This window comes from Hibiscus syriacus, unplaced genomic scaffold (genome assembly GCF_006381635.1).
Source record: "Hibiscus syriacus cultivar Baekdansim isolate YM2019G1 unplaced genomic scaffold, ASM638163v2 tig00111096_pilon, whole genome shotgun sequence".
NCBI classification, from domain to species: Eukaryota; Viridiplantae; Streptophyta; class Magnoliopsida; order Malvales; family Malvaceae; genus Hibiscus; species Hibiscus syriacus.
Genome location: NW_024062981.1, coordinates 241,391 through 261,402, shown reverse-complemented (window position 1 = coordinate 261,402; position 20,012 = coordinate 241,391). Strand labels below are relative to the sequence as shown.

General features: G+C 32.4%; 1 pseudogene; it reads left to right on the top strand.

The window, feature by feature from the left end:
* Positions 1–17,523: 17,523 nt before the first annotated feature.
* Positions 17,524–18,145, top strand: LOC120152943 (annotated as a pseudogene).
* Positions 18,146–20,012: the final 1,867 nt, after the last annotated feature.

Sequence of the window (20,012 nt, the reverse complement as noted above, 5' to 3'; positions counted from 1 at the left end):
TGAAATCTCAAACCATATGATTTTCTCAATACTGCTATGCCATGACAATTTTAATTTTCTTCTCGCTGTTATTCATTGCTTGAGGATAAGCAATAGTTTAAGTTTGGGGGTGTGATAACTCCGTAAAAGACCTAATTTCTAGTCTTTTCACTTAAGTTATTGCTCGTCTAGACAAAATATACACTGCATTTTTAGTTGCATATAGGTTATATTAGCTTGTGGAGGATAAGTTTTGCTTTGGCAAGATTTATTTAGTTTGACTGATGCTACTGAGGAGAAAGGGTTGTTTGAGTTGTGTTTGTCCAGGAATCTCACAGAGAAATAATATTTTAGTCATGACGATGAAAAGTTACAAAGTCCAATGAAACAAATGAGAACGTGAGGAGCAGATTTATCTCGCCGAGGCAAGATTTATCTAAGAAAGTCTGAAGCAATGTGGCGAAACCGCCTATGTCACACGCCAGCTGGATGACCTATATCACATGCAAGCAAGCCTTGATTATTCTGATAGCCGCTAGCCGCCTTTCCTTTTCTTTATCTGGGCAATTAATAACGGCTAATAAAAGGAAACTCCAAAAAAGCATGCAAAACCTTAAAGGATTTTTCCTTATAAATAGTCAGTGATAAGCGCCATAGGAGGGGGAGTAAGAGAAAGAAAGAGCTTTACCTAAGGCGTGAGCAAGCAACTACAGTGCTTTCCCACCATCGACCCACCAACCTTCCTTGGTGTCCTCCATAGCCAGACGATTGTAGAGTGGGGATCAGGCCTCGAGAGAGGGTGATCACCAAGGTGGGCGTGGTGTTGATCAAGATTGTCGCGACAGAGCCTCCGATTTTGGGAGTCATTTTTCCTTTGTTCTTAATTCTTATTTTATTTAGGGTTGTACTAAACGTTAAATTCTTGTTGATCTTTGATAGCACCATGAATGCTTTACTTTTTGTTAAACTTTGTTTTGCATGAATAATATTTTTTATGTTTATGAATGATGAATTATGTTTCGTTAATGACTGTTTTGCTTATTGTTTAAATATTTTTCCTTAACATTGTAAGAGCATCGAGGGATAGCCTTGGGTTTTGGTAAAACAAGTCTTGGCAATATAAGAGCATCGAGAGATAGCCTTTTGTCTAGATAGTGATTCTTAGGCTCAAGAGAATTAAGATAGATCAACGTAAGAAAAGGAATGAATCCGGGATGTTGAAGTTCTAACTTGTCTACCTTAGAGATAAGGAGTAAGTTTCAAACGACTAAAAGGGATAAATGATAGAGTAGGTTAAGATAACGTCTATTGTTAACGCCGAGTGGTATAACCATAGCAACCGTCTAAGTATACCTAGTAATCCTATAGGGCAACTTTAATGAGTCATAATAATTCATTCTGGACTTAAAATAATTGTTGTCAAGACAATGGTTTAGCATCAGTGCTCTGTGACACGTCTGAATATGTGAGGTTGTTTGCATTATATTTAGACAAATACTTGTTTTGTTTTGTTTTATCAGTTTGCATATTTACTTTGCCTCAACTAAACTTTTCTGAAATCATTGAATCATTCATCTTAATTCGTTAATATTAGTTCTTAGGATAATACTTAGTAGGACTTAGCTTGTGACATTAGTTCTAGTAGTGGTGAAAATTTATTTCTCATCCAATCCCTGTGGAGACGATACTCACTCACTACTATATTACTTGCATTGATTGTGTATACTTACATAGATTTGCTTTCCTTAGCATATACATTTACAAGCGATCAGTCCCTACATTTTATTATTATAATTATTATAATTATTATTATTAATTAATTAATACCTTATTTTATTTATTAGATCCAAATACAAAGGGTGTAACACCCCCAACCCGTATCCGACCCGGATACGAGTCCGAAGTGTCACATTGACTTTTCAAACATTTATTCGTATAAAATAGTGAGTAATTTAAAAACTTTGATAACACTTAACTTATTCAAAATGTTTACAAAATATATCAGAGTTCATACAATTTATATCTTTAGACTACATGCCAACTACACTCTATAACCAGTACATATATTTTCTGATCTGACATTTGGTAAGGAGAACTGACCTGTCTTGCTCCGCATTACTCTTTAATCTTCTCGAAACCTACGTGTGAAACAATCACACGCTAAGTTGAAGACTTAGTGAGGCATAAAAACTTATAATGCACTTTATAACATATATCAATATATGCATGTTCTGTTCTATCATGCTATACCAAATTACATGACTTCCTCATATCATGTAAAATTATATCAGATTAATTAACAATAAATACATACATACACATAAATCATCATTAGCAGTTTATCATGTAATCACATACTTTTATGCTTAACCTTTTCAATCAAACACTATACACACACACAACATCATATCATTTGTAATACATTTATCATATCACTAACATATATTTGTTTATATCTTTTGATTAGCCCATGTACACCTGTGAGAACTGTAGATATGTGAGTCTATTGAGGTTGTGCACCACTATACTGTCATCACAGCTCATATAAATGTCTCAAAGGACCTATCCAGAGGTCATAAAGATCCTCGGTAACTATCCAGAGGTCATAAAGATCCTCGGTAACTATCCATAGGTCCCGAAGAACCTAGGTAAACTGTCCATATGTTCCTTAGAACATAGGTATACTGTCCATATATCTCGAAAGACATAGGTAAAACTGTCCATATGTTCCGTAGAACAAAGGTAAACCCTCGACTCTTGGCATGCCAACTATACCCCTAGCTCTCAAGACACATAACATGGGCATTTTCTTTTATACTTATCATTTCACATAACACATAGTTCAATTACTCATAGAACATTTTCATATGAGTCACATTTACATGTCACATAGCTTATATACATTTTCTCGCGTAGTTACATAGATCCATGTCATATAACATATCATATAGCTTAGATCATTTCTCAGATATTCATATAAACATACATATCATATCTTGTTCACATATGATCATATATGCTTCATATAACACATAGAACACTTTCTCCTAGCTTATATCAATTTTCAGAGTCCTTTCATATTACCTGATGACATATATCATATAGATAGATAATAACGGATATCATATTATCTACCTTATGCTCTATTTCTTTGTATTCCCTTTTTCATATCAGCATACATTTAAATATTCTTATATGTCCTGTCAATATCCTATAAACTTACTCATATTCTCATATATCATATTTTAATATAATTTGTATAGTAATACTCTATAATTGTATCATATAATGATTTTACCCAAATACTCCTTTACAAAGTTTATATTACATGTTCAATTAGTCTCATGTTATCTTATAAATAATTTCCCTTTATTTTTTATATCATTTTCCTTTTCCACTCACATAAACCATCTATTTATTTAGTTCAATTTCTCATGACTTCTCCAATACTCTTTAATAAAACTTTGTAGCTCTTCACTATAATACATAAACCATAGTTTCCTTTAATTTATCAATCTTCCTTATATTACTTATGTATCCTTATTTATGCCTTCGAATTCATACTATTCTCTTAGAGTCTCCTAACATTTCTCGTATAATCACTTATACCATATCATATAACTTATACTTGATTATCTTATTCTCTCATGTTCATTTCATTTCTTATGACTCTATCATATAACTTATTCCATGTTCTTCCATTATTACATAATAAAGTCTTACATAAATCATATAGCATATACAAATCATATCATTATCTTTAGTCATGCATACATACAATCAATGTAATACAGATAATCACATATAATTATAACCACACATAATCATGTCCATGACTTCATGCATATTACTCTAGGAAATAGACTCATCGCAAGTCTTATTTCCATTAAACACTACATATCACTAGTATGCACTCACCTTGGCCTCACTAGTCAATTTCAATCTCTTATCTTTCCCTTGATCGATCTTACTTGCCAAATGTTCCGGAATTGCTTTACGAGCAGAATCTACATAAATGTACATTTTGAGGCAATTATTAGATACCTACACCTTGTAATTGGATACTAGCAACTTAAACGAACTTATTAAACCAATATTCCCATTTTTCCTTTAGGGGGAATCGGTTCCCTACTAAGGGGGTATCGATTCCCTCATGACATTCTGGAAATTTTGTTCGTTTGAAGGGGTATCGGTTCCCCTTGAATGGGTACCGATTCACCTTGCCCAGAAATCATATTTTCAACCCGAAAATTACTTCATTTCCTCTCAAACACTTCATATATCATCCCCTTTTCATTCTTAACTCTAGTACACATACTTAAACCAATCTATATTCATTTATTTCATCTTAAACCTTAAAATTCTATCTTCCATATGAGATTCAAGAATCATACCAAATTTTCAATGTGTTCTAATTCCAATTCTAACACTTCATACTTCTTAATTAGATTGATGACAAGTCAAATTCATCCATAAAACTTCAACAACTATACCATATCGAAATTTCATCTTAAAACTCATATTGCAAATTCCTTCATAATTCCTTTATCTTATTGTTTAAATCCCATATAAGCTTTCCTTAAGCTTATTTAATACCCAAAGAATCAAAACTAAGCTTAAAACTCAAGAATTAACCAAATGAAATTAAACTTACCTTTGCCTTGCTCTCCCACGTATGAAGAAGAAGAAAGGAGAAGAGAACTCTGGATGGTTCTCACATTTCCCACGTTTATATTACCTTTAAAAGGAATATAAAAATCTTTCTGGTCAAATGACCATTTAACCCTTAATTTCCTTTAATAATTACTAAATAACCTTCATCATATATATATCCAATAATCATTGAACTATTTCATTCTTATACTTTAGTCACCAAATTCTGAAACTTTACAATTTGGTCACTAACACGGTATTGAGGATGTTACAAATCTCCCCTCCTTATAAGAAAATTCGTCCTCGAATTTTCACTGCACATCTTAATAAGAACATATCTTCTAATGTTCTTATGTTGCTTCCCTGACTTATTCTTTCTTGTCATCATCAGAAACTTACTTTTTAATCCTTTAGTTTTCTGACTATCTTATTCATTTATACATTCATCCTCTGTTGCTTATCATATAAACAATAACCAGTAATACCAATCCATTGTTGTCTTTTCTCTTATTCGATTATGCATCTTTCCTTTGACCTTTCTAAAATTCAATATAATGTCACTCATCACGTTGACAGTAACATCCATTTCTATATCATAAATCCATCTATTTCTTCATAACTCTCTAATTACCTTATAACCATACCAAACTTGTATTTCGTCATCATTTGACCAAAACACAACTTTAAATCTTCTTCAATGTGATTAAACATATACTTTAAGGAGTCAAACAATATTTTCACATCACCTTGCACACTTGTCTTATTTCTATATCAAAATTGTCCTCTGTACTTCCATATTTATCTTATCTGATTCTTTTAAATCAATCCCTTTCATTTCTTTATTCCTTATTCCTTATACATAAATCATATATTTCCTTTCATGTTCACATACTCTTGTCTTATCACTTATACTCATCTTTATGTACCAATCTTCATTGCATCCTCATTACTCTGATAACCCATTTCTTATACATAACTTCATTCTTTATCATTTCTTATACTTGTATTTTCCTTCCTGAAGATTCCATGCAAATACTTATCTCTGTTTCTACATCATAGCTATCTGCTCAGAATATACATCTATATTCAATTCACATCATAATCAATTAACTCCACTATATCTTTCCTCCAATCTTATAACTCTAGCACCTTTACTCTGACAGCTAGATAATAACTTTTGTTCAATCTAGGGCACAAGCCCTATTATACCAATCATATACATCCTTTCCAATCTAAATTATCTCAAAATTCGCTTACTCAACTTATCAATTTCACCTCTATTCTCATACATCCTGAAATTTCTTTTGCTCAAACTCAACATTCTGACTTCCTATGTCCTATAATCTGATCATCGATATACACATTCTCAAACTCTTCTTATCAATCCTCAGCTTTACTTAAATATACAAATTCTTACTTCATTTTCCTTTACTATACGACATTACTATGATCCAAATATGCAACTATATCCAGATCCATTGCAGATCTGGTTATCATATCCTGACAATATCTTATAATCTTATAATTCCAATACATTTTTATCACATACTCTAGTTAGCCAATGCTAACTCTTTCCATCTTAACTGCAACCCTTATCATAACATACTCTTGTTTATGCGCAATACTATCACTTCGTTTCAAACTCATAAGCTCTGACTTTATACATCTTATACACTTGTCACTGATGCACTTATCCTTGAGTTCTTCTATACGTACTCACCATGTCATTAGATCTTTTTAACATTCTTATGGTGACACCTGTTCACCATATTCTATCTTATCCACATAATAACAAAACTAGTCTATATCGTGTTTCCGATTCCAAACGATGAAAATTTTCTATCATTATTCAGATATGATTTTAGCTTTCTGAAATCAACTTTTGATCTTACTAGGCATTTCCTGAGGTATCCGCTCTTCATCCTGCCTGGCCAGGGCAGGTGAATAGCTATCACAATCAGGAATATCACCTTTCACTTACTTCGAAATTATCACGATCGAATTTCTACTGTATTAAATTATTCTTATTCTATTAGCAAGACAACATATTCCTTACACTATCATATCAGAATTTTTTTTTTCAATCTATGTTGGCATGTACACCTTTTATGACACTTTGGACTTCGGTTTATGCCGAGAATCGGCTAAACCATAGCTCTGATACCATTAAATGTAACACCCCCAACCCGTATCCGACCCGGATACGAGTCCGAAGTGTCACATTGACTTTTCAAACATTTATTCGTATAAAATAGTGAGTAATTTAAAAACTTTGATAACACTTAACTTATTCAAAACGTTTACAAAATATATCAGAGTTCATACAATTTATATCTTTAGACTACATGCCAACTACACTCTATAACCAGTACATATATTTTCTGATCTGACATTTGGTAAGGAGAACTGACCTGTCTTGTCCGCATTACTCTTTAATCTTCTCGAAACCTACGTGTGAAACAATCACACGCTAAGTCGAAGACTTAGTGAGGCATAAAAACTTATAATGCACTTTATAACATATATCAATATATGCATGTTCTGTTCTATCATGCTATACCAAATTACATGACTTCCTCATATCATGTAAAATTATATCAGATTAATTAACAATAAATACATACATACACATAAATCATCATTAGCAGTTTATCATGTAATCACATACTTTTATGCTTAACCTTTTCAATCAAACACTATACACACACAACATCATATCATTTGTAATACATTTATCATATCACTAACATATATTTGTTTATATCTTTTGATTAGCCCATGTACACCTGTGAGAACTGTAGATATGTGAGTCTATTGAGTTTGTGCACTACTATACTGTCATCACAGTTCATATAAATGTCCCGAAGGACCTATCCAGAGGTCATAAAGATCCTCGGTAACTATCCAGATGTCATAAAGATCCTCGGTAACTATCCATAGGTCCCGAAGAACCTAGGTAAACTGTCCATATGTTCCTTAGAACATAGGTATACTGTCCATATGTCTCGAAAGACATAGGTAAAATTGTCCATATATTCCGTAGAACATAGGTAAACCCTCGACTCTTGGCATGCCAACTATACCCCTAGCTCTCAAGACACATAACATGGGCATTTTCTTTTATACTTATCATTTCACATAACACATAGTTCAATTACTCATAGAACATTTTCATATGAGTCACATTTACATGTCACATAGCTTATATACTTTCTCGCGTAGTTACATAGATCCATGTCATATAACATATCATATAGCTTAGATCATTTCTCAGATATTCATATAAACATACATATCATATCTTGTTCACATATGATCATATATGCTTCATATAACACATAGAACACTTTCTCCTAGCTTATATCAATTTTCAGAGTCCTTTCATATTACCTGATGACATATATCATAGAGATAATAACGGATATCATATTATCTACCTTATGCTCTATTTCTTTGTATTCCCTTTTTCATATCAGCATACATTTAAATATTCTTATATGTTCTGTCAATATCCTATAAACTTACTCATATTCTCATATATCATATTTTAATATAATTTGTATAGTAATACTCTATAATTGTATCATATAATGATTTTACCCAAGTACTCCTTTATAAAGTTTATATTACATGTTCAATTAGTCTCATGGTATCTTATAAATATCATTTTCCTTTTCTCCATAAACCATCTATTTATTTAGTTCAATTTCTCATGACTTCTCCAATACTCTTTAATAAAACTTTGTAGCTCTTCACTATAATACATAAACCATAGTTTCCTTTAATTTATCAATCTTCCCTATATTACTTATGTATCCTTATTTATGCCTTCGAATTCATACTATTCTCTTAGTCTTCTAAGATTTCCCGTATAATCACTTATACCATATCATATAACTTATACTTGATTATCTTATTCTCTCATGTTCATTTCATTTCTTATGACTCTATCATATAACTTATTCCATGTTCTTCCATTATTACATAATAAAGTCTTACATAAATCATATAGCATATACAAATCATATCATTATCTTTAGTCATGCATACATACAATCAATGTAATACAGATAATCACATATAATTATAACCACACATAATCATGTCTATAACTTCATGCATATTACTCTAGGAAATAGACTCATCGCAAGTCTTATTTCCATTAAACACTACATATCACTAGTATGCACTCACCTTGGCCTCACTAGTCAATTTCAATCTCTTATCTTTCCCTTGATCGATCTTACTTGCCAAATGTTCCGGAATTGCTTTACGCGCAGAATCTACATAAATGTACATTTTGAGGCAATTATTAGATACCTACACCTTGTAATTGGATACTAGCAACTTAAACGAACTTATTAAACCAATATTCCCATTTTTCCTTTAGGGGGAATCGGTTCCCTACTAAGGGGGTATCGATTCCCTCATGACATTCTGGAAATTTTGTTCGTTTGAAGGGGTATCGGTTCCCCTTGAATGGGTACCGATTCCCCTTGCCCAGAAATCATATTTTCAACCCGAAAATTACTTCATTTCCTCTCAAACACTTCATATATCATCCCCTTTTCATTCTTAACTCTAGTACACATACTTAAACCAATCTATATTCATTTATTTCATCTTAAACCTCAAAATTCTATCTTCCATATGAGATTCAAGAATCATACCAAATTTTCAATGTGTTCTAATTCCAATTCTAACACTTCATACTTCTTAATTAGATTGATGACAAGTCAAATTCATCCATAAAACTTCAACAACCATACCATATCAAAATTTCATCTTAAAACTCATATTGCAAATTCCTTCATAATTCCTTTATCTTATTGTTTAAATCCCATATAAGCTTTCCTTAAGCTTATTTAATACCCAAAGAATCAAAACTAAGCTTAAAACTCAAGAATTAACCAAATGAAATTAAACTTACCTTTGCCTTGCTCTCCCACGTATGAAGAAGAAGAAAGGAGAAGAGAACTCTGGATAGTTCTCACATTTCCCACGTTTATATTACCTTTAAAAGGAACATAAAAAATCTTTCTGGTCAAATGACCATTTAACCCTTAATTTCCTTTAATAATTACTAAATAACCTTCATCATATATATATCCAATAATCATTGAACTATTTCATTCTTATACTTTAGTCACCAAATTCTGAAACTTTACAATTTGGTTACTAACCCGGTATTTAGGATGTTACAAAGGGTCATCTGACCTAAACCCAAAGCCTAACAGCTGACCCAACTCATCAGACCCGAAGCCCAATAACCCCGACCCAGGTGAGACTTAAATCTGCTAGGGCATCATCCTTAACATCTCAACCGCCGCTCACCCTCAGCCATTGGATTTGGACTTATCCAATGGTCTAGATCGATCAACAGTTAGGGTTTTACCCTAACCCATTTCAGTCGCACTCTCTTATACGCACGATCTAGACCCATCTAACGGTCCAGATTGAGTCTTAGTTGTCACCCATTTCACTCACTCCCCTGCCACCGATTCCTCCACCAGTCTGAAGCCTTGCCATGTCAGAAACAAGTCAGTAAGTAACCCCAACCAAATCCACGCGCAATGACATTTTCTGTAATCATTTCATAAAAAAATCATCAATAATCTATAAACTCGAGCATATAAAACCTAAAACAAAAATGTAACAATGGTTTTTTCTCTGAGTTTTCAGTTTCGAATAAAAGCAAAAAAAACAGAAACTTTCAAGGGTATACTTTTTTTGTGTTCGAAAACAAAGCAAAAAAACCAAGCATTTACAAAGTAGAAAGGAAACAAAAGAGATAGGGTAGATACATACATTAGTTAGGGGAGTTGACGGAGGGGAGTCGGTTCGTCGGCGGCTGGACTGTGAAAATTGAAAGGTTAGGGGCTTGTTTTGGCGTGTTTATGGTAGTTTTAGCCTAAGTTAGGGGTCTAAGGTTGTAGATCTAGACTCGTGGATCATTTCGGGTAAGTTTGGGAGGTCCGACCATCATGTACAACTACCGGAACGATGGTCGGACGGCGATCATGAGTGAGTTGTACCGGCCGACAATGGAACGGTCGAGGGAAAACGAGGGAGCGAAATTTTTTTAGAATAGGTTTGAAATGAAAAAAAAATAAGTGTTATTTATAAAGGAAATTTCAAGAAAAATTGTGTTTAGGTCCCCTGAACTTAGCTGCATTTTTGCAAAGTAACCATTGGAATGGATTGTTTTCATAATTTGCCCATTTATGTATATGCTTTGAAATGTTTGGTTTAATTTTCATTTAGTCCCTGTATGTTAGCGAGTTTTTACAGTTTAGTCATGTGTAGTGAATGTTTTATTTTTTTAAATGATTAGGGATTGGTTTTGTAATATCCTTTTTTTTCAATGTATATTTTAGGCTAGAAAAAATGGAATATTTGTTAAATAGCCCATATAGTTTCTGCATGGGTATTTTGAACCCGAATGTGTTTTTTATTTATTTTAATTTGTCCATACAATTTTAATTTATTCTAGTTTAGTCCATGTGTTTTATTTATTTTTATTCTACATAATTTTAGCACATAATATTGAAAATGCTCATTTTAGTCACTTGTATATTTTATTTTGTTTTAATTTTTGCATGATGGTTTGATTGTTTATGTTTTAGTCCCATTTTTATTTTATTTTAATTTTTGAATGTTACTTCATTTTAGTCCTAATTAATTTTGCATGATACCCTCATAAGCATCACTTGACTCGAATTAAAATAAATTGACTAAGGGTAATATTCAATCATTTTTAATATTGTCGTAAAGTGATTGTCTTAACGTATAAGAAAGTTACTTTCGATAATTTTAAAATGAAAGTTTATCCCATTTAGTGACACTAATTAAATCGAATTCATTTTAAAATTTTGAGATCGAGAAAAAGATCATGTTCTTCTAATTAAACTCATAGAGAAAAGACTGTTAGATCGAATCTAAGGTCTCGTCTCAAGATATTTGAATAATTGAACATCCTTATTCTCATTAAATATTGGTAAAATAATTAATTAATTATACTTGCTTGATATAGGTTTTTTATAATTCACTTTATTTTTGCATGTGTTTTCCCTATAGGTTTTCAAAATAAAAACATTCAAATCGATATTGAGAAAAGTAAAATCTTTTCATTTCGGTCGGAGTAATAAATGATTGCTTTAAGGAATGAGAGGTTATTTATTCTCGATTGGAAAAAATTTGATATTGACGTTTTCTCTCGAATTAATATCGTTTTTTAAGATGGAATAGTGATATCTCTTTATTTCGATTGGAGCAATAAATGATCGCTTTAAGGTATGAGAGGTCATTTATTATTGATTGTAAATCATTAGATATCATCGTTTTCACTTGAATCGATATTGAATTTTAAGAAGAAATAGTAATATCTCTTTATTTCAATTAGGGGTAATAAATGATTGTTTTATTGCACGAAAGGTCATTTATTTTCGATTGGAAATAATTAGATATTATCGCTTTCACTCGTAAAATTATTTTGGGTGTTGTTATTTTGATTGTTATGTATAAAATTGGTGTGTATGTATGTTTGTTTTACTTATATTGTGTGTATATTTTCATTCGATTCACATAATACACATAATGCACTATTTTCAATTTAAAAATACTAAAACATATAACACAATATAACATGTGACTTACACAGTAAATATTTCATTCAGATGGGTTGTGCATAACAATCTATCTATCTCCTCTTCTCTTCCATGTGAGTACTTTATTCCCATGTGACAAGTGTGACAACCCCATCAACTCACAACTCAGTTTTGAACGAATCAGTATTGTCTTTTACCGACTTGATGGTTCATAACACATGTTACTTGAGCAGTATGAATCAATTATTCAATTTCCATGTTCAATTTAACACTGCATTTTATGTTCATTTCATATTTAATTGTAGTTTGAACTTAAATTTCAATTTGAGTTTGAATTTCAATATAAATTTCGGGTCTACTATAAATATGAGCCCGAGCATTTGTTCTATCCAAACAATAACTTACTCAATGGATGCATCAAGAGGTAACATCAAATTCTATTTCTAAGGTAACAACTTATATTTTTCAAAACTTATTAACTTAAATAATTTTCATGTTATCATTGATTATTCCTAATTTCCATTGTTTTTTCCAACTTGAAACGCGAAAGAAATCCCGACCATCAAAATTTTGAGTTACAATCAGGAAGATTAGATATATGAAGAATGTCTTTCGGATATTATCCATTTCAGTTAGCTTATTGAGATAGGTTAACCCTAAACTGAAATCGTCTGAGCGAAACATACTTGATGAAGAAGTAGCTGCAGATTTAAAATCTCAACGGTAATGCATTTGGTTCTCAAACAGTTAAAGCGTCAGAAACGGTTCGGACGTATGATCTGGGTGGTATACGGAAAATGCAACAAAGGGCAACTAAAAATCCCGATAATTGAGGGATATAACTTGTAATAATAATAATAATAATTGAAAGGTACATGTGTATAAAGTATTGATACTTAACTAAATTGACAATGTAAACGGTAAAATTCTACCGGTGCAATAATATTAGGCATACATGACAAGCGTCTCGTCATTTACGACTATTTTCATTATATCATAGAACTTTTATCCGTTTACATTGTTAATTGTATTGATACTTATGCTTTATGTGTGTATCTTCCATTATTTAACATTATTATTAAAGATTTAGCGTTTAATTCTCGAGAATTTTTGGATACATTTTGTTGCATTACCCGTGTGATACCCAAATCATAAGTCCGAAATGCTTCTGATACTTTAAATGTTTGAGAACCAAATGGATCGCTTTCGAGATTTTAAATATGCGGCTGCTTCTACATCAGTTATGTTTCTCTCATACGGTTTCGGTTTACGGTTCCTATCTTCATGAGCTAGATGAAATGGATAATATCCAGAAGGCATTTTTCGCATATTCAATCTTCCTACTTGTTACTCAAAATTATGATGGTCGGAATTTCCCTCGCGTTTTATTTAGGTTGATTGCTCTGAATATATAACGACATTTGATCTCTAAATCATTGTTGGTTGATTGGTCGAGCTTTTATATCCATATTTGCTTCTTTGTATACCGATACATTTGAGGATTGTTGAAATATCAATACTAGTTATTAATGTATGCGTGCAAATGTATCGATACACATGATTAAAGTATCATTTTCTATAATCTCCACAACAAAGTTTCTATACTTAGAATTTCTAAAAATTCTAAAATTTGATAAAACGGTAAAAATTTTAATCCATCGATTAAATATAACATATTGAAAATTGACACAAGAAACATGTATGAAAATTGAAAAAATATAATTTCGCCTATAAAGCATCGGTACCTAAGAAACATGTATCGATACATGACAATATAACAGGTTGAAAATTAACAAAACCAGTTTCAATATAAATAACTTAACATGTAAAAAAATTGACAAAATCGATTTCCATAACTAAGCTTATAAAATATCGATATACTCATGAAAAGTATCGAATCTTATAATTTCGAAACTGATTACTTTATATTAATAGGTTAATATATAATGTAAGATGTAAAATATATCAGCTTAGTTTAATGGTAAAATACATTTATATAAAGTATCGCTACTTTTTGACACATGTATCGATACGTTTTGATACATGTATCGATACCAATGACAAATATATCGATACCGTACATAAATGTGTCGATACTTCTGTAAGAGTAATCGTATCAATTTTAAACTAACATAACAAGTTCATCATCTTTTTGACAAAACCAACCAGTTCATCATCTTTTTGACAAAACCGATTTTCATAATTACGCCTATAATGCATCGATACACGTATAAAAAGTATTGATTCTTAAAATTTCGAAACCGATTACTTTAAAATAATAGGTATATACACAATATAACTGATTAAAAATTGATAAAATTGATTTTCAATTTTACAAATCTAATAATTAACCTATTTTGTTATCGTCGAATTTCTAAAGCCTTATCAGCTTAAAAAAGACGCTACCTATTATGTTATATAAGCGCTACCAAATATATTATTGTACTTAATAATATTTCTAATAATCAACCGATTATGTTATCGTCTATATATTTTTGACGCATTTTATATTGGACGATAACATAACGGGTTATTACCGTTTTTATTACCAACTCAAATAATAATTTCGGTTAAATCATACAATATTTTTTATATAAATTTTAACCGATCGATTATTTAACAAATCATATCATTTTTTTAACCGTATTTTGACCGCTACACACCAAAACTTCTCAGACTCTCTTTCTACTTCAACCTCAACCCATCTTTTTCCTCAACCTAACTAAACTGTTTCTTTTCATCTCCCAATATTTCCCCAGAAAATTTGTATTAGCATTAGAGCTGATATGCGAAGAATCTGATATATCTTTCTTCCTTTTCTTCTCTATTCCCTTGTTCAAACCCATCATTGTTCTTTTTTTCTTCCTGTATTTGATCCCACATACATTGCAAAGTGATTGAAATTAACCCAAAGAAGAAAACCCATCAATGATCAATCATAAACCCAAGCTTCAAAGATTTGTTGATTTGGGGTGATGAAAATGAAAAGTGAAAACAAATACCCTGGGACTGGCAGGGTCACCTCTCCAAAGAGGAGTCTTTTTGGTTTTGCAATCAGTGCAAAGCTTCTTGTTCTCACTCGGAGAATTCTGAACCATACACAGAAATCAAATTAGAACGTACTACTAATAGAAATTGGTTGGAAAAAAAGAAGAAAAAGATGGAAGCTTTTAAGCATTGCAGATGAATTGTTTTGATATCCACCGTTTCTCTCGGATCCATTATACCCATGAAGCAACTTTGTGAAGAACTTCAATCAAAACAGAACGATAAAAGGAAAAGGAAAAGGAAAAAAAGGGTTTTCAAAGGTCAATGAACAGAGCAAAACCGACTTACTAGTAAAACGATCAAAAACCCTCTTCATTCACTGAGAAGAAAATTAGATAACAGAGGGAGAAAATGAAACAGGGGAAAACAGAGGAAAGGAGACAGCTTTTTCCTCTATCCAAAGGGAGGACAAGAGCTAAACTTCGTTTTTTTTTTAAAATTTAAGTAAAAAAAGTAAAAGTTGAAGAACCGACATAGAGGGATAATATTAGCTAGGTTGAGGAAAAGATTAGACTTGGAAGAACCTTATCTTAAGTTACAGAAAGAGAGCGAGGAAAAGAAACAACTTTTACTTTTGGGATTTTTTTCCTCTTCGAAATAAAGAGGGCAAATATTTTGGGGAAATATTGGGAGATGAAGAAAAAAAAAAACAGTTGGTTAGGTTGAATAACAAGATTCAATGGATTGAAGAAGAAGAGTTAAAAATAGTCTCAACGATTTAACTCAATATATAATGATATAACTGTGATTTTCGTTACGTCTACTAACCGTTATTAACAAACGATAACATTAGTAATATATTTGTGATTTTTCAAATATTATTAGTGAAAATGAACACTTACTTAAATATTAGTGATTATTAGGGTAGATTATCCTTTTTATTTTTGTGAACGTTGACCAAGTAGATGCAGCTGCCACTTTTCGCCCTTTGCAAGGGAGTAGCCGTCCACTCTTCAAACCAAACTTGTACCTCTTTACAATATATATTATTGTTGCAAATTGTTTTTAAATAATTTTTGGGTCAACAACTACTTTTACTAATATCAACGAAAATTATAGATTTAATATCTGCATTGTAGTTTTGGTTTTGCATTTTGTAATTTATTATAAAAGAAATTAAATTATTAAAAGGAATTAAATGGTGAGGTCTAGAGGTGTAAACGAGCCGAGTTGAGCTCGAGTAGTGTTGAGCTCGACTCGACTCGAAAAATCTTAAATGAAGCTCGACTCGACTCGAAAACTCGCGAGCTTAAAATTTTCAAGCTCGACTCGAACTCGAAATCCTGAACTGAAGCTTGTGAGCAGCTTGAAAAGGCTCGAAATGAAGAAAAAAATTCTTAAACTTAACTCGATTGAAGCTTCAAACTCGAACCTGAACCTTAAATACATGAAAATATTACTGTATTTTTTAAAAAATCAATACATAAATGTTAATATTATTAATAATTTATTTTTTAAAAAATAAAATCTTAATATATTATGTTTTCGAGCTTCTCACGAGCTTTTCGAGTCGAATATCAAGTAGCTCGTTTTGGCCCGTTAAGAACTCGAGTCGAGCTCGAACTCGAGTCGAGTCCATTCGATCCGAGTATTTATCGAGCATTGATCGAGTCGATCTCGAATATCTCACGATCTGTCACGTCTCATTTACAATCCTAGTGAGGTCCAGGAAGACGAAGTTCCAAAGTCCATTTGCCTAAAAATAACCAAAGCCTAAATTTGGAAGGAGGTGTGTGTAAATACACATTCTCGCCCTCTTACCCTACGGAGCTCTTCTTCCTGTCGCCCTCCTCGACTCTTGCCACCGCTTTCTTTATTTCTCTCCTTTTTCATCACAATATAATATTTATATTTTCATGGAACTCGACACACCCTTTCTTCTATTCTTCCTGTTTTAATCACATCTCCCACTCTTTCGCCAGCTCTCCGTTGATGGTCTCGATTCGCTTTGTGCGGAAGTTTGAACATCGAAGCTTGATGGGGCGTTCTTGATGGGGTCTGACACAAGTCGGTTCATCATCTTCATGGTTTTCTCTTCCTTGCTATCCTCGATCGTTTGCGGTGATGGTGGCGGCTCCGGTGGCTATGATCCCAAGCCTTTAGACACTTTGTTTCGATATTATTCGAATCAGACGTTAAATGATTATCGTCGTACATGTATTTTACGCCGAGTTTCACTTCCTTCTAATTTCTCCGGCATGAAGGTTTCTGTTAATAGACTACGTAGCTGGAGTTTATGGGCAGAGGAGTCGATTCTAAACATGTTAAGATCTCACCTAGTGTTAGAACATTTCCTTAAGTTAAAAGATTAGCTATAGTCTATGACAACCTGGGAAATTGGTCTTCCCGATATTATCAGGTCCCCGGTTATTCGTTTGTCTCTCCAGTTATCGGCTTCCAGTTGTATGATAACACAGATATAACGACATTAACGGATCGAAATTTGACATTGATCGTCACGGGGAAACCTATTTCGATCCGGTTTCCGTATTTAGAAACGAAAGAGAAAAATGTGACACGTCTTATATGTGTCGGATTCGGAAAAAACGGGTCGTTCTTGTTAAAGAACATGACAAAGAGAGATGTTTGCGTGACCGAGAAGGCAGGGCATTTTTGCGTTGTGATACGGACGATGTCGAGGCTGGAGAAGAAGGGAGGGATCTGGGTTTGGAAATGGTGGGTGATAGGGTTCGCCATCGACGTCGAAATTGTTGAGAGAGAGGAAGATCAAAGATATGGAGAAGGAATCCGATTCATCAGTGGCATTGGATACGTCCTGGGTCAGGGGAAATCATAAAATGCCTTGTGCATCAATGATCAGAACACAGCCGGGAATTGAGCATGATTATGTTCCTTGACCCAGACGTTCTTTGCTTTTTGCCTTGCTTTTCTTTTCTTTTTAGATTTATCATACAAGTAAAAAATTTAACGCAGTTTTCTTTGAATTACATTGAGAAATCAAATCGTATTTTATTTCATGTAATAAACACATTGTCCGATGCGAGATTTTGGCAGGACGGCAAGTCTGGTCAGCAACTTTGATGTATTAGTTAGTATGATGTTTTTGGCGCTAATCATTGGTATCTTAATGTCAATCAGTAGGGAAACAGAAGCAACTTTTAAATATTGGGCAGCTTTGTTGCCACTAATTATTTATTATACTATTCTATTGCTAGTATTCCTATTCCTATTCCTATTCCTATTCTTTATTGCAAATGAAAGCAGTAAACAGGTCGAAAGTCGAAAACTAATCTGCTGGTTTAGGCCCCATTTAATCAATGATTATTCTTTAGACTGTGCCATTGGCTTGGCAGAAGATAATGGTCGTTAATTCACGGTCGAAATCTAGGCTGGAACAGCAACTGCACCCACACAAACCATGTCATATGTGAGGAGCCGGATATTTGCTATTTCTCAAATCAGGATCTTTATATTCCTAGAAGCAGCAATCGAAGTTTCCTTTGTGTATCTCATTCCAAATGACAGACGAAGAGTGTAATAAAACAGTATTTAAGAGAGCTCGAAAATCTTTAGAGACTAAGATTAATGATCACTTAATATAATCTATTATACCTCTTTCGAATTTTCTCCACGTCACATTAGGTTGCACCTCCAACCCCACTTCTTCACCCTCAACCATATCTCGACTTCTGGGTTCCATAAAAGTTATTAAGAGACTTTCAAAGTTCTTAAAAAATTATGATCGTTTATAGATAGTCACAATAACCCTAAACTTCACACTGACATTAAAACTAGTATTAAAGTTATACGCAAGATTGAAAAATAAGCTCTTTCTCCCTTGAAGAACATTTGACGGTTCCCACTGACAAAAATAATTTATTGTAATTTTGTATTTAAACCAAAAGAGATAAATCACTCATATCCATCACGGTTCACATTTTACAATCAACATAATTGGAAAACAGCCGATAATCCAAAAAACCTAAAAGATAATATCAATTATGTGTAGAGACAGAACTATCAAGGGATTGAGAGGGGTTTTTTCGGCCTATTAGGTTAAGCAGATAAATTAATTGGCCCAATAAGCCACTTATGAATTTATTTTGTAATCTATGACAATTGATACACTGAAGAAAAAACTCGTCATATTGACGTGATGAGTTTACCTAATAAATATTTTTTTAATAGTCTCAGGTCAATGAGTCCCACGTAAGTTAATATTATAATATATTTTATGACACTTATCATGTGAGTAGTAATTTTTTTTTAAATTTAATAAATAATTTATTTTTAAAAAACTACGGAACTCATCACTTCGAGGTGACGAGTTACCCTAAATTTTATTTTAAAAATTTACCGTTGGATAACGGGCAACTTTTGAATTTTAAAAATTTTAACCGTTGAAACTCATTACTTCGACGTGATGAGTTTCATCAAATTTAAATTAAGAAAATAATTTGAAAATCTGTTTAATTTATACAAAATAATAATAAAAGTTCTTACAAACTAAGACAATGCATAATAAAATTTATTTATATTTTCATATTCTTGACGATGCCGACAAGTGGTCAAATAATAATGGCGCAGGGCTCGTCAATTACGCCGTGGTCGTCCACCTTGATCGTCTTCGTGTTTATTTGTTTGTTGAACAAGAGGTGTACTGAACATCACTCTACTTTGAGATTCACTTTCGAAATATAGTGATGGAGTATTTAAGGTCTTTGATGTCATCATTGTCGACATTGACTCGATTTGGCAATCGAA